Source organism: Struthio camelus, chromosome 3 (genome assembly GCF_040807025.1).
Source record: "Struthio camelus isolate bStrCam1 chromosome 3, bStrCam1.hap1, whole genome shotgun sequence".
NCBI classification, from domain to species: Eukaryota; Metazoa; Chordata; class Aves; order Struthioniformes; family Struthionidae; genus Struthio; species Struthio camelus.
This window is the reverse complement of record NC_090944.1, coordinates 39,948,836-39,962,175: the sequence shown is the minus strand read 5'-3', so window position 1 is coordinate 39,962,175 and position 13,340 is coordinate 39,948,836. Positions and strand designations below refer to the sequence as shown.

General features: G+C 34.8%; 1 long non-coding RNA gene across 1 annotated transcript in view; it reads left to right on the top strand.

Moving 5' to 3' along the window:
- LOC138066706 (uncharacterized) overlaps positions 1-13,340 on the top strand; it is a 107,045-nt gene that overhangs the window by 24,035 nt on the left and 69,670 nt on the right. The window contains exon 2 of the long non-coding RNA XR_011140104.1: positions 8,921-8,980. This is a non-coding gene — a long non-coding RNA (uncharacterized lncRNA). The remainder of the gene's footprint in view (positions 1-8,920; positions 8,981-13,340) is intronic.

Here is a 13,340-nt window from a genome sequence, read left to right as displayed (position 1 = left end):
TAATGACATAGGGTCTACTGAGGCAAGTTAGGCAAACTGTTAAAATCCTTTTCTTCCCGTACTTTGACCTAACCCGCTGTTGTGGCGCAGGCATGTTCAGAGTTAGACAATGTCCTGCATTAATAAGCATCGGTGCTATGTTGTGTATGTAACACCCTCATCAAAGGCTGCTTTGAAGAGAGATTTAATAAACAAGTATTTAGTGTATTCAGAAAACATGAAAATGGCACAGATGTAATGAACAGTGTTTAGGCTTAGGTGGAGACTGAGGGTAGGCGTTGCCACGGCTGACACCAGGCGCCTGGAAGTCAGGTGTCCAGTGCAAGTTCGTCACCTGCGCTCGTTCTTTCATCCTACCTATCTTAGGTACCTGTCTTAGCATGGGATGAATAACCTCTCTGGGCACCTGTATTCATCCATTGACTATAGTGGCAGCCCAGACATGACTATAGTGGCAGCCCAGACGACTACTCTAAATTAGATGCCAATGTTTTATAGGGCTGGAAAGGGCTGAGATAGGCCATGCCTGAAGTCTGTCAGTTCTCCTTCCACAGAACTTTCCACTTTATTTTTGTGTTTATCCATATATATAATGTTTCAGGATAACCAATAGACTTCAGCTCATGTACATATATGTGTCTGGGTGTGCCTATGAACACATACGCATAAACACCCTTTGCCTGTCATATGCTTTAAGAAACAGATCCAGCCCACTAATCCAGCTCACAGGTAAAAGCATATGGCTATAAGTTAAATATATAAGTAAAACACCCAGGTAAAAATATTTACAGCTCATAGGTAAAAATCTGCTGCTTTCCTCAACTATTATTTTAGCTGGTATAGAGAGAGGGGAGACAGGGCCATGATTAGCTGAACACCTCTGAGGAGGTGAAAGCTATTCTTAGAGCACCCTGACTGCTGTGCTGTGATTATGCCTGCACAAAGGTTTAAGAGAAGGAGGTGTAGGGCCTCATACTTACCACCTAGCTGACATTGTTTGCACAATTAAGATGAGCAATACGTACATTAACCAATACTTCATAGCCCACCCTCTGTAATTTGGTGTCATAAATCAAGAGAGGAGTATTAGTAGGATATAATTTCCTTCTCTGTACAAAAGTATCTGCTTTGATTGATAATTTATTTGTGAATTTTTTTATAGCAGTTTTGATTTAGTTTTATCAGATTTTGCATTATCTTCAGGGCTTGAAGTTAAAAAAAAGGCAAATAGAGCTCCAAACTCAGCAGGAATTGGCTACTGATGCAGTCAGCAGGAGCTGAGAACCTGAGACCCCTGCTTTTTAGGTAAAACCTTGCCTAAGAGAGAGGTATGGGGTCTATAAGTGCTAAAGTCACTGGTAGCTGGAGGCCATGAGTTTCTCGCTCATAGAAACAGAAACAGCATATTTCCTCTTGCAAGAAGCAGGGCGTCTGGGTCTCTGCTTCTGCTGAGCTCTGAGCCCAGCAGGAACGACTTACCCTTCCACTTCTAGAGGCAATATCTTTTCTCCTTCTATAGAATTAATAATTCTTTCCTTCTGGTAGAAGCAGGATAAAAAGATCCTGAGCAATTATTGTTCTAGGTGAAGAGACAAGACTGTGACAAAACACCTGTGAGGTTCATATAAACAACCATGAATAAAACATTTCTATACTTTCAGGTTTTACTGATTTGATAGTGAATTCAGAAACTATCCTAAGTTTTGAAATAAATGATTGCTGTAAAAATCAAGTTCAATTAATCCTTCCCATCCTACCATATTCGCACCCTCCACCTCTGCACTGGCCAAGGGCTCCACTCCATGTTTGTGGCTTTAGAGTGGTGACTGTCATTGAGGCTCTGCCAAACCTTCCTCCCAGCAATCTCATCTCCAATAAGGAGGTCGCTTTTCATTTGCTCCAATTTCTTTGACATGGCCTCTGTGCCTGAGCAGCTCATATGATACTTCCCAGTCTTGTCTGCCGAAGGCCAGCCAAGAATTTGGCATTTATATAGAAAGCAAATAGTATCTCCCAAAGATTGTCACATCTTTTTCTTTGCTTTAGTGGTATCTTAGGGATGGATTCACTGAAAGACAGGTTAGGTGATTTTCTGTATTATATTAATATTGAGCAGCTTTTGGCAGTAAGATTTTAATGTTGTATGAACCTTATTTCCGGTAGGCTGGAGGTTACTAAGAGGAGCTATGCTTCAGATTTAAGATAGCAAGACCTACAGGCTTAAGCCTTTGAGGTCATTTCAGATTTTTATGCTTTTAAAATTGATACGTTGAGCATAGTTGAATTTATGATGTGTGAGGTTTCAGCATAAGCCTTTAAAAACTGAAGGCATATTTCTTTACGCAGACCTAATATATGCCTGCTGTAAAATAAGCAAGTGGATCTGGAATGCTTTGCCAGATTTTGACCTGTATCTTATTTATTGCATGATGTACTTTGCACCCACTAACACCTGCTAACTGGCCAAGGGAGGGAATATTATGTTTACTGACACTTTTGAAAGAGCTTTGGAATTTCGATAACCTGAAATGATTCAGATCAACATTTAGCAAGGTTTCCTTATTTATAGCATCTGAAGGCTAATCTTTTAAACAATACTTTTGTTGTCTGGGTTCCTAAATATTCATTATCTACAGATCTTACGGGAAAAAAGCATTCAGCTATTGTCACTAAAAATTCTAGGCTTCGCAAGGTGTGTTGCCTTTTTGTGATTTTTGATATTTTAGATGTGCTGTATGTTCATTCCTCTGGCAGGAAAGCTGCCATTTCTATTTGGTGAAGTGTGTTGATGGAGTTTTAATATACTTTATTTTTAAATAGAAATGGTACCATTCTTGATATTGATAAGGGATATATATATATTTTTCTATTTCTTTTCTATTTCTGTACCTTTGACCAGAGATGCCTGTTTAGCTTGCTTCAGACTGAAAGATGATCCAGAACTGCAGGTCCTGAAAGATGCTGAGAGGCAATCTACCCTAGATTGGAATAATCTTGTGTAGAATTTTTGGGACAAATATCCAGATAAACAATGTGATTTAAAGCAAGTTTATTTTTGTCCTAATTGCCATCTTAACTTTCTAAGCTCATCATAACTTCTTCAGATCCTACTACATTCAGTTAAACTACCCTGCCCTTCTCAAAATTCTTCACATCACCTGTCAGTTAAACACCACACAGTCCTACAGCTTGACCTGTGGCTGGTCAGACGTGGGATGGTAACTGGCCCCCTTTGAAGAAACTGGGAGCCCAGGCACCCAGCCTGATCCTGATGGTCAGAAAGCCCAAGGAGTTATAAATGTTAATAAGATCAGCCTGAGCTTGGGCTGTCAAGACTTTGCAATTTTGCATCCTGGTAGCTAATCCAAAAACCTGAAATTCTTACAAGCCTTGTGAGACCTTTATTTCAGAGTATATTCTCCCAGGGTTGCAATCTGCAGTACAGAAAATGCTTGCCTATGCATCTGTGTTTCTGTACAGCAAATAATCTTTTTTGTAAACCAGTAATTCTTAATTTTTCAGTTTAAAATTGTGAACCCATACGTCATGCATATGCCTGAGCATACGTACACCCAATTGAAATATAATGTGGATACTTTCCTAGATTAGGAAAATATTTTCTAAAACAATTAGGAAAAATATTTTATAAGTATTACATTTGATACTTTGTTTTAAAATTAGGCAAAGCTTTTAAAATAATCAGCATTACTTTTGTGAGAAGGTGTGCCGTTTTATATCTTTAAGAAAATATGTTGGAGGTTCAGCTTCAAATTAGCGACACTTTGACGGCCTTAGTCAAAACTAAATATGATGACTGAGATAAAAAAGTATCCTATGATGCAGAAATGCTCAAGGGTAATAGGAAAAGCATTTCTATACTACTTGAACCTCTGTAGTTATCCAAAGAGGTACTATAGTCCACTAAAGAAAGATTTTTTTCCTCTTTAGTTAGCTGAAAGGTAGTAATACCAAGGACAGCAGCTTTTGGTGTACTTCAGTAGTATGAGTTAACATTGAAAACTGAGTTGATAAATACTCATGCGACAGACAAAGAAATTTCATTGTTCTAGAGGGAAATAAAGGTTGAAAGAATGTATTGATAGATCATTGTGGAAACCAGCTTTTTTATTTTTGTTGAGAGTTTAGCAAAATGCAAATTTCTACTTTTTTAGCACAGAGCAAAGTCAAATCATTTTGAATTTTCCTGTGGATCATATTTTTCCAGTTTTGTCTTTTGTCGATCAAAACTTTTGATTTTGGAAAAAAAATACAGTTCTTCATTCCAGTTTCAACCTTTTGCATATATTATTGAAACAAATGGAAATAAAAGTGTTTTTTTAACATTTAAAAAGCATAATATTATCACAAAACCAGACTTTACTGCTTTTCATACACCTTATGATAAAAAATGGTGTTTCTATGCATAGTTTTACTTCAAATTAAGTGATATTTTATATGATGGAAAGCTATTCTGAACATTTGTCAGTTTTATTGATGGGTTTGATTCTGATGTCAATTACTCTTTTTTACACTTTTCTAGCTTTATCAGATTCAATGATGATCATGTTGATTTACAAAAATAAAAGTGAAATGATGTCTTTATTTTAGCAAGGATAATTCTGATGTGTTGGAAATCGTAAAAAGGAGAAGAAAGATGTAACCTTATAACTGAGTATGAGCAGCCTCGTGGATATGTAGATATCCAGAATAAGCTTAATTTAATATTAGTACTCTTATTTCCTCAATAAACAGAGTTAAAAAAAGAAAAAATAGAAAGAATAGGAACAGAATTTACAGGTCTATTGCTATGCAAAACTTATTATTTTTTGTAATTTGGAAAGAGTCAGTCAAAGTCATTGTAGTGGGTCACTTAAATTACAAATACCAATAATGTAAATAAATATATAGGCATTATATATATATATAAACTTAAATATTCAGTGAATAAGCCTGAAAAGCATTTGAAGGAAATTATTTCTTAAAGAAATCATTGACCACCACAGGGCCAAAACCCTTAACAAAAACATAGGTATTAGGCAATTTTATGAATTCCCTCACCAAAGTTTCAAAATAGTATCACAAACCGAAATTTTCCCTGAATTCTCACTCTGAAGGCATTTGGTTATGCAGCTACCAGAGCGTTAGGGACAAGATAGATAAGACAAACTTTAATTCTGAGGTTTTGTATGCACAGATTTTAACAGTTAAAAAAAAAAAAAAAAGATTAAGAGCACTTAAGCTATAACCACATTCCTCAGGGATTAAAGTCTATTTGAGGAAAAACTTGCTCGGTGATTTTCAAAAGACATTTGTATACTGCTGAATTAAGTGATTATCAGTTTGCAAGACAGCTGCACGCTTTTTGAAAAGCAGCTAGATGCCTTGTTATAGGGACCACAGAATAGGCTTCCTAGACTTTTTTTTCTCTCTTATACCATAGACCAGCATACAACTATGATTAGTATTACATCAGTAATATCAGTATATAATCAGTAATACATAATGTCAGATGTGGACTACAGGGATCAGATAGGTTTGCCAGTACATTTTTTACCAGGTAGTTTAACGCATAAAACATTTGCCTCCACTTTTCATCGCAGGTTTTGAATAATTCCAATTAGAAGATGCATATAATTCAGTAGTACAGTTACATTCTGCCTGTTACATTCCTTTTTATATACACACAATTTATACTATCTTACACTGATTCAGAACATAAAGAGAATATTATTAATGTATAATGAATAACTTCAACTAAATTCCAGTAGAATTATTTATTATTCATAGATCCTTAAACATTAATGTGGTAAATATCTGCATTTTATCTGATGATACACGGATCAGATGTTTTACAGATGAACAAATTACGTTCACGGTTCAGTGTAATCCATTCATTGGTTCATGGATCTCAAAGTCCTTCAGGCAGTGTGACAAATCCACATAATTTCCCTGAGTGCTAGGTCATGCATTTGTATATCTGATTAGTTTGAAAGATATATTAAAAATATATAAAAATCCTCATGTAGCCAGACAGCTCCCTATGGCTACACAGCTCAGAAATCTCTGGAGCATTTTGCTATTCCAAGCAAAGCTGACAGTAATTTACACTCAATAAATTGGTTCCAGAGCCTCCTATTTCAGATGATATCATGAGGACAAGATTTTATGTGAAATTCCCTTACTTTTTGTCAAAGTATATTCCTTTTAAGAGATTTGCCATCACAAATGCAGACAATATGGAGATAAAAAGACCCCTTTGCTCTCCGGAGCATGTCAGGATGTGATGGATTGGTAGTTTACCATTCATACCAGCTATGCTTTGCTAAAATAGAATAAAATAAAATCAACCTTTTTCCAAATTTTTGAAAAAGAGGGTCCTGGATTCATGGTAAAATCATGGCATGTATCATTCATGACAGATTACTAGATCTTCCATTGATACAGAGTGCAAGAGTTCTATGGATAGATACAATAACTTATGATTTGTGATGAAAGAAATGTAAAAATTAGGTCTCATGCCGGTCAGGCCTTGACTTATCAAAGCATTACTCATATGTGTGGCATGAAGCCCTTTACTGTCTTATGGCTTTACAGAAGAATAGTTTGCTACAAAAAGAGATTAAATTGGTCTCACAATTGCTGTGTTTCTTTAAGGCAGATACAAAGAAAGACAGCTTGTCTGTCTACAAGTTGTAAATTCTTAGAAAAGAAATGGCTTAGAAGAATAACAACAGAAATTATAAATGGATACAAAAGTGTGAAATTAAGAAAACTGCAATTCAGACTGAAAGAAGAGAAATAGCTTTCTCATGGCGATATCAATTAGACTTGAAACATTAAAACAAAAACAACAAAAAAGAAACATTGAAACAAAAAAGGAAATAATTTATAAGGTGCAACTCATCACTGGCAAAAAGATAGTTTAAATAATGTAATAGTTCTTTTATAGTTTTAACTTCACTAGCTCTGTGATTATGAATGGACATAATTTTAGGAGAAAGGAGGGAAAATGTGCTTTGTTCAGATGAAAGTGATACTTATTTGTGTGGATACCTATGTGTGAGAAAAACGCTGCTATGAAGTTGCCTTTATCTCTATGCATTCTAGTACCTGATGGAAGTACAGAAACGAAAAGCTGCCTACTTTCAGTGGAAAATCCATTAAAGGGGTCCATAGGCATAGGTCACGTGACTCTACATCATGTTGCAATTGCAGAGTGAGGGCAACAATATCTTGTACCTCTGGTATGGGTACCTCTGGGGTCTGACATCAATGAAGTACTGGAAATAGCAAAAGTCTCTCTCGTCCCTCCGTCCTTATTCCTATATATAGAGAAAGGTGGCAGGTGACTCATACAGGTAGTGTCTATGTTATTTCTATTGACTTGGTACCACATCAGGAATTTCTCCGTCTTTTATGACACAAAGTGACTTTAGCCGACTAATATCTACATCTTTGATTTTTTTTTTAAATTTATCTATTGTTTTAACTTCATAAAAGCTTGCAAATATGTAAGATCCAACTATATTAATAGATTATAATATTTACACACTCTATTTCCATAGTCTAACTGAATGTAAATGAATTTTGTACTATTTTCTGGGTCACTGGTGGCAGTTTGTTTGTGGAAACTTTTTTCTCTTTTCTCTCACAGCAGGTTGATAAGACTCATTGCTAGAGTATAATATTTTTGCCCCATTTTTTCAGGTATTAATTTGCATGTGTTTGTCTTTTTGTTCTTATTACAGCTTTGCAGAAAGACCTGTATTTGTTCAAGTACTTCTTTATGGTGCCCCTCAGAAGTACATCATTCTATTAGACACATCTGTGTGTACGACCCCTTCCTCTGAAACAAAACTGATCCAATGCTGCTTTATACTTAAGCACAGGCTATCCATAGCTGTCTAAAGATATCAGGTGGAGTTACAGGCCAGGTGTAAGACACTCTCCATTCTGTTTTTGTGTATGTGCACAATAAAGAGTGCTGTCTGTTTACATGTTTTAAACATGACCTTTTAGTTTTCGCTTCAAGGTACTTTCAGAAAATCCTAAATTAGCTTTTTCCTGGCTGAAAATATTTTTGAACTAAGGTATTTATTGCTTTTCTTGCTTGAAATAAATAAATAAATGAAATGAGAGAGAAAAAAAGAATCCAAAAATAAAGCAACAAAATAGTAGTGAAATATTTGTTTTCTGACAGGAAACATGGTAATAGATTTGTGCCCTTGCCATTTTTAAGTACTAAACCTTTTATATAGACTTACAAAGAAATAAAATCAAGTATTGCAATTTTTGAATGGTAAAAAACCCAAACCAACCAACCAACCACAAAAACAGCTCAAAAATAGCATGCAAATATGGTTAATGGTTGAAACTTATAGCATGTGATGCCAGACCATTTTGTTGTATGATTTATTTATATGGAATTATTCTGGACACTCAGGAATAAGAATTACCATTTTTAATGTTATTTATTGAAATAGTTGATTCTGTATAGAGAAATGTATAGGCTGTATTTAGATAGTATCATATACTTATTTATGGGATCTTGTGGTGTGGCCTTGCATTCAGTGGGAAGTACTTAATGAAACATTACTATATTTCCAGTGATTACAAGTTCTTAGCTCTTGGCATCCTGCGTCCTTGTAGGAAATAATGTTGCAACACTGTAACAACAATGTAGCAAAATTCATCATGAGACCTTGCAGGAGGGAAGCTGATTTTATTTTAAAACAAAACTCACGTCATTTGCTCACACTCCCATACTCACAACAAGCACCAGCATGTCCAAGTATTTGTCCAGCATCCAAGGATCAAGATGCAAGTACCCAGGTGGTCTGGCCAGGATTTCTTGTGATGACGTGGAGGACAAGGGACACTGTCTACTGAGTCCTTCTCATGCCTCCTCGTTTCTTCCTAGGTTGGCAGGCATGCTGAAGTTTTGGAGGGGCTTTTTATATCCCTTTGGAACTGGGCTCAAGTAAGTTATTTTCTTTTCTTTGTCCTATCCCAACTCTATGAGTCATTTGGATTTATTCACTTTCCTTTGTCACTGTTCCTTTGTGTCTTACGGGTTTGATATTCTTCTGGGTGTAGGCTGTCCTCGCTTTCTGGATCTGTGTCCTTCGAAGCTGCACATAGAAGTGCTGGGATCTTCCTGACCTATACTAATCGAGGTGCCAGGAACATCTACTTTTCTTATATCCCTCTTCTGCTGTTTCGACACGTAGACATTCCTGTTGATTCTCAAGTCTCATTTCTATTCCTGTTCTCTGCAACTTGATAGATCACGGTGAACTTTTGAAGTTGCAGAAATATGTCTCCTCTGAGTTTTAAAAGCTATACAAGGGGCAATAGAGTTGACCATTCCTTAACAGTAAAGGCTAACATGCTTCCAATAAAGGGCCCAGCAGAAGAAAAAGGTGACTGTTTAAGCAGTTTTTTTGCATTATTGCACAAAGTAAGAGAATAATTCATAGAAAAATACTAGGATTGTCATTTTTTTTTTTTTTTTTAAAGAAAGAGGATTTGCAGTATCATTGGCTCTCTTAATAGGATTTTGGTGATGGACAAGCCAGGATAAATGAGAAGATTTTGGTCAGAATTCTGGATCTTATTGCAGCTGAGTCCCTGAAGGAGTCATTAAAAAAAGAAAAAAAAAAGTGTTGTTGCCTGAAGAAACGGTTGGAAAGAGAAGTGGAGAAGGGCTTAAAAGGAAACCATTTTCTCCGAATCATAGAAGGTGTTATATTTTTATATGTCATGGTAGTCTGGAGATTTCTGAATAGGACCTTAAAGGAGATGAAATCCAAGATAGAATAACTTTGGTATCCTGGTGGTAAAAATATCCATATGTTTTAGTATGTGAAATATTTTACTGAGTAGATTAAAAATCTATGAAGTGTTCTTGAAATAGCTGAAAATTGAGATAAAATTTTCAAAATGAGTCAAATTAGTCAGATCTACCTGTAACAAGATCTCTTGCAACGTATGCTTCTAAGCTAATATTATTCATGCTGTTTTAAAGATCAGCTGTAGACTGGCAGATTTAAACAAACAAAAAGGCTAAATAATAATAGTCTACACAGTGGTATGTAGTTTCAATTTTTGTTTTTTTCTCATTCAAGATGAAATTGTCCCCAATGAGCTTCAGATGTGCATATGGTCACAGCAGTTCCAGTCTGTAAAATCACAATTTCAATGAAACAGAGAAATGATGAGGAATATAAAAACTTAGTTATCTTTCAATACGATTTTCAAGGATCTTCAAATATAATTGTAAATGTTAAAGTGATATGCATATTATAAGAAGTTTTCTTAAAACTACTTTAAATTTACTACATTACTTTTTCTACTAGAAGAAATTTAATATTTGCAAAGTATTTCTTGTGTAAATTTATTATTAAAATTAATTATATAAATATTCTTTATCCATTTCCATAATTTTACCAACTTATCTGGCTGTATATGGTGAGAGATGATGGAGAGACTAAATAGTAATTGCTTATTGACTGTTTGGAAAGCACTAGCACATTTTTCATGCTACAGAAATGTTAAAAAATATCTAAAAACAGTACCAAGAGTTATAAATGATATAGTAGTAACTAGGGTAATTTTCAGAATGGTATGTTTAACATTTTCCCTTTTTATTTTATATGCAACTGATTGAAACTTCTATTACAATAAAAACTGCTGGAGTTTTTTGGGAGGTTATTATATACTAATCTGAGATGAGTCTGATGTAAAAGGTGATAACACAATATGGTAGTACAGTAGAGTGTTAGAAAGGATCAATAGTAAAATCCTACAAATATGTATTTTTCAAGTGCAATGTAAGGCTGATTTAATGAAAATTTTTAGATTAAGCTTATTGCCATTAAAAGCAAGTTGCAATTCTATTCAAATTGTTAGATTTGTTCCAGTAATTTTTAAAATTAAGTGAAAAAATGTTAAAGTCAATTTTTCAGTGTCAAGCACTGTAACATTTGTTTGTTATCTAATTCTAGTAATAAAAACGTCAGTCAAAAAAGTTATTTTCTATCTTCAAACAAATTTTAAAATAACAGCATGAGCAACAAAGAAAGAGATACTGTTACGATACTTACTAGTTCTCTTCTGCATTTTCCATTTTCTGGATCTTTCTACCTTTGATGATGATTAAATGAACGTAAGCTGCTGCCTGAGCTTCTACAAAACAAAGGCTGAGCAAAGTACCATGTCTCAGAAAGTGATTTGAACTCCTTTTGTCACCTGTGGAATTTAAAGGCGAAGACTTTTCAGAAGGTGCTCAGAGTTATCTCTACTTCTTTTTACAGTCTTATTGCAGATAGAGAAACCTTTTTCTTTGTAAACCGGCAAGCAGCACAGTTCTTTTCTGTACCTCAGGCTCTCCAATACCTTTAAAATGCATTTCAAAAGTATTTCCTTCTTTTTGTGTGTGTGTGTGATGATTTCTCCTAAATATTTTTCCTGGCATTGATACCTTGAAGGCCAGATCCTCAAAGGCAACCTTATCATTGACTTCGTGCTGAAAGATCAGGCATTACATTTTCCTCATATTCTTTCCTTCCATAATTTTAAAAAGAAACTGTTTAATCTCAGCATTTTATTCTGAACTGAAGCATTTTATTCTTTCCATCAAGAGGCAACTGGAATAAATGCAACACGACTACAATCCAACAGAGTTACAGATCTGTTCAAGGCAAAGGCTAATAACATCAGTGAAAAAGAAACAAATGTAAGACATGCTCAGATTACATACATGCACAAAGCAACAAAATGTGGACAAATTTGGAGAGAGTAAGTGTTGAAGTATAATAGAAATGATGAACAGAATCTGACTTGCCTGAAGATATTGGAAAATATATCGAAAAAGATGTCTTGCAATTTCTCATTTATGAAATTGGTTTTTAAAATGTGCATAAATTAAAATATTTCATGAAACTATCCTTTTATTGCTCCTCATTATTCTGTGAAGAATAGAAGAGGATTATAACTTGCCAGTAAAAACACTGTGCTTTCAGAGTGAAAGCCTGCAATGTTATGCAAGAAGAAAGATGCTCATATATTATGTTTTCTTTTTGGCAATCTTTTCCTCCATAGACTATATGTAGGCAAAATATTTACAGCCTCTCAGCCCACTGCTAACTAACTCCTTTTCACAATTATCCATACCCCTTATGCTAAATAGATAAACCAGATAAACAATCACAAACATTAAGGAATTTATGCACATATTGCAACTCAGTCTATTTTACTGACTATACTGCATACATGGAAACTTAGAGTTCCGTTTCAAATTGACAGTTAATAATGCAAAAATAAAAAAAAAATCTACACTGGATAAAAACTAGGGACTTCCATTTTTAGAAAAGATATCTTTATTGTGTGACATAGAAAACATACAGGTTGTGATTAATGGGAGAGCAGAATTGTACAATTTGTATCTTTCGAGTATGGCATATTTTGAGACCATTACTTGTAAGGGCTAAGTGTTTATTACGTGGAACTTTTTTATTCTTTACCAAAGAAAAAAATAATACGTCATTTCAACAGGTCATATTGGGTGAGAACTGAACTGGAATTCCACATAATACATAAAGAGTCTGGAGGAAAGTGAAAAAGGTTTGAAGATTTTGAAATTCTAAGTATTTTTGAATGTGCATACCTTGTAGTCATTAAAATCTAATGTCATAACAGAATAACGTATAATTATGTGCTTTATGTTTCTATATTTATATAAGTCTGTATAACCACCTACATGCTCTAGGATGTGATTGAGCATAATCTTATAGGATTATAACAGGTCACAGTATCTTAATATGCCAGATTTTAAGACACTTTACTTTCCTTATGTTTCCTTACACATGTGGTTTTGGGTAAGAAAGATCCTACTGCTTTCACTCTAAATCTGAAAGCTAGGCTAGCACTAAAGTTGTAATTCCTGAGTAAATTCTTGATTTTGATAGCCTTTGTATGCTTTATCAGTGCTGGTTGCAGGGAACATGAAAAATCTGTCTTTTCTGTTCATATGGGATATACAAACAAATCAACTAACCACCCAATCCTCCCTCTTTTGTTATCTTCCTTGTTTTCATTAGGTAACCTTCAACACACTGAAGTAACTTTCCACATTATTTTATTAATTTAGGGCAAATCTTACCCTTCGTTTCCACCTTATGGAAACATTAGCAGATCTAGAGCAGTTCTGCCGAGTAGGTTAAGGGTTATAAAGGCTATACAGCTTATCTCCTTGCCCATTCCAGATCAACCTCACAACCTCACAGAGCTTCTCTGCACAACAGGCCTTGGAAGGAGTATTGGAGACAGAATGCACTTGT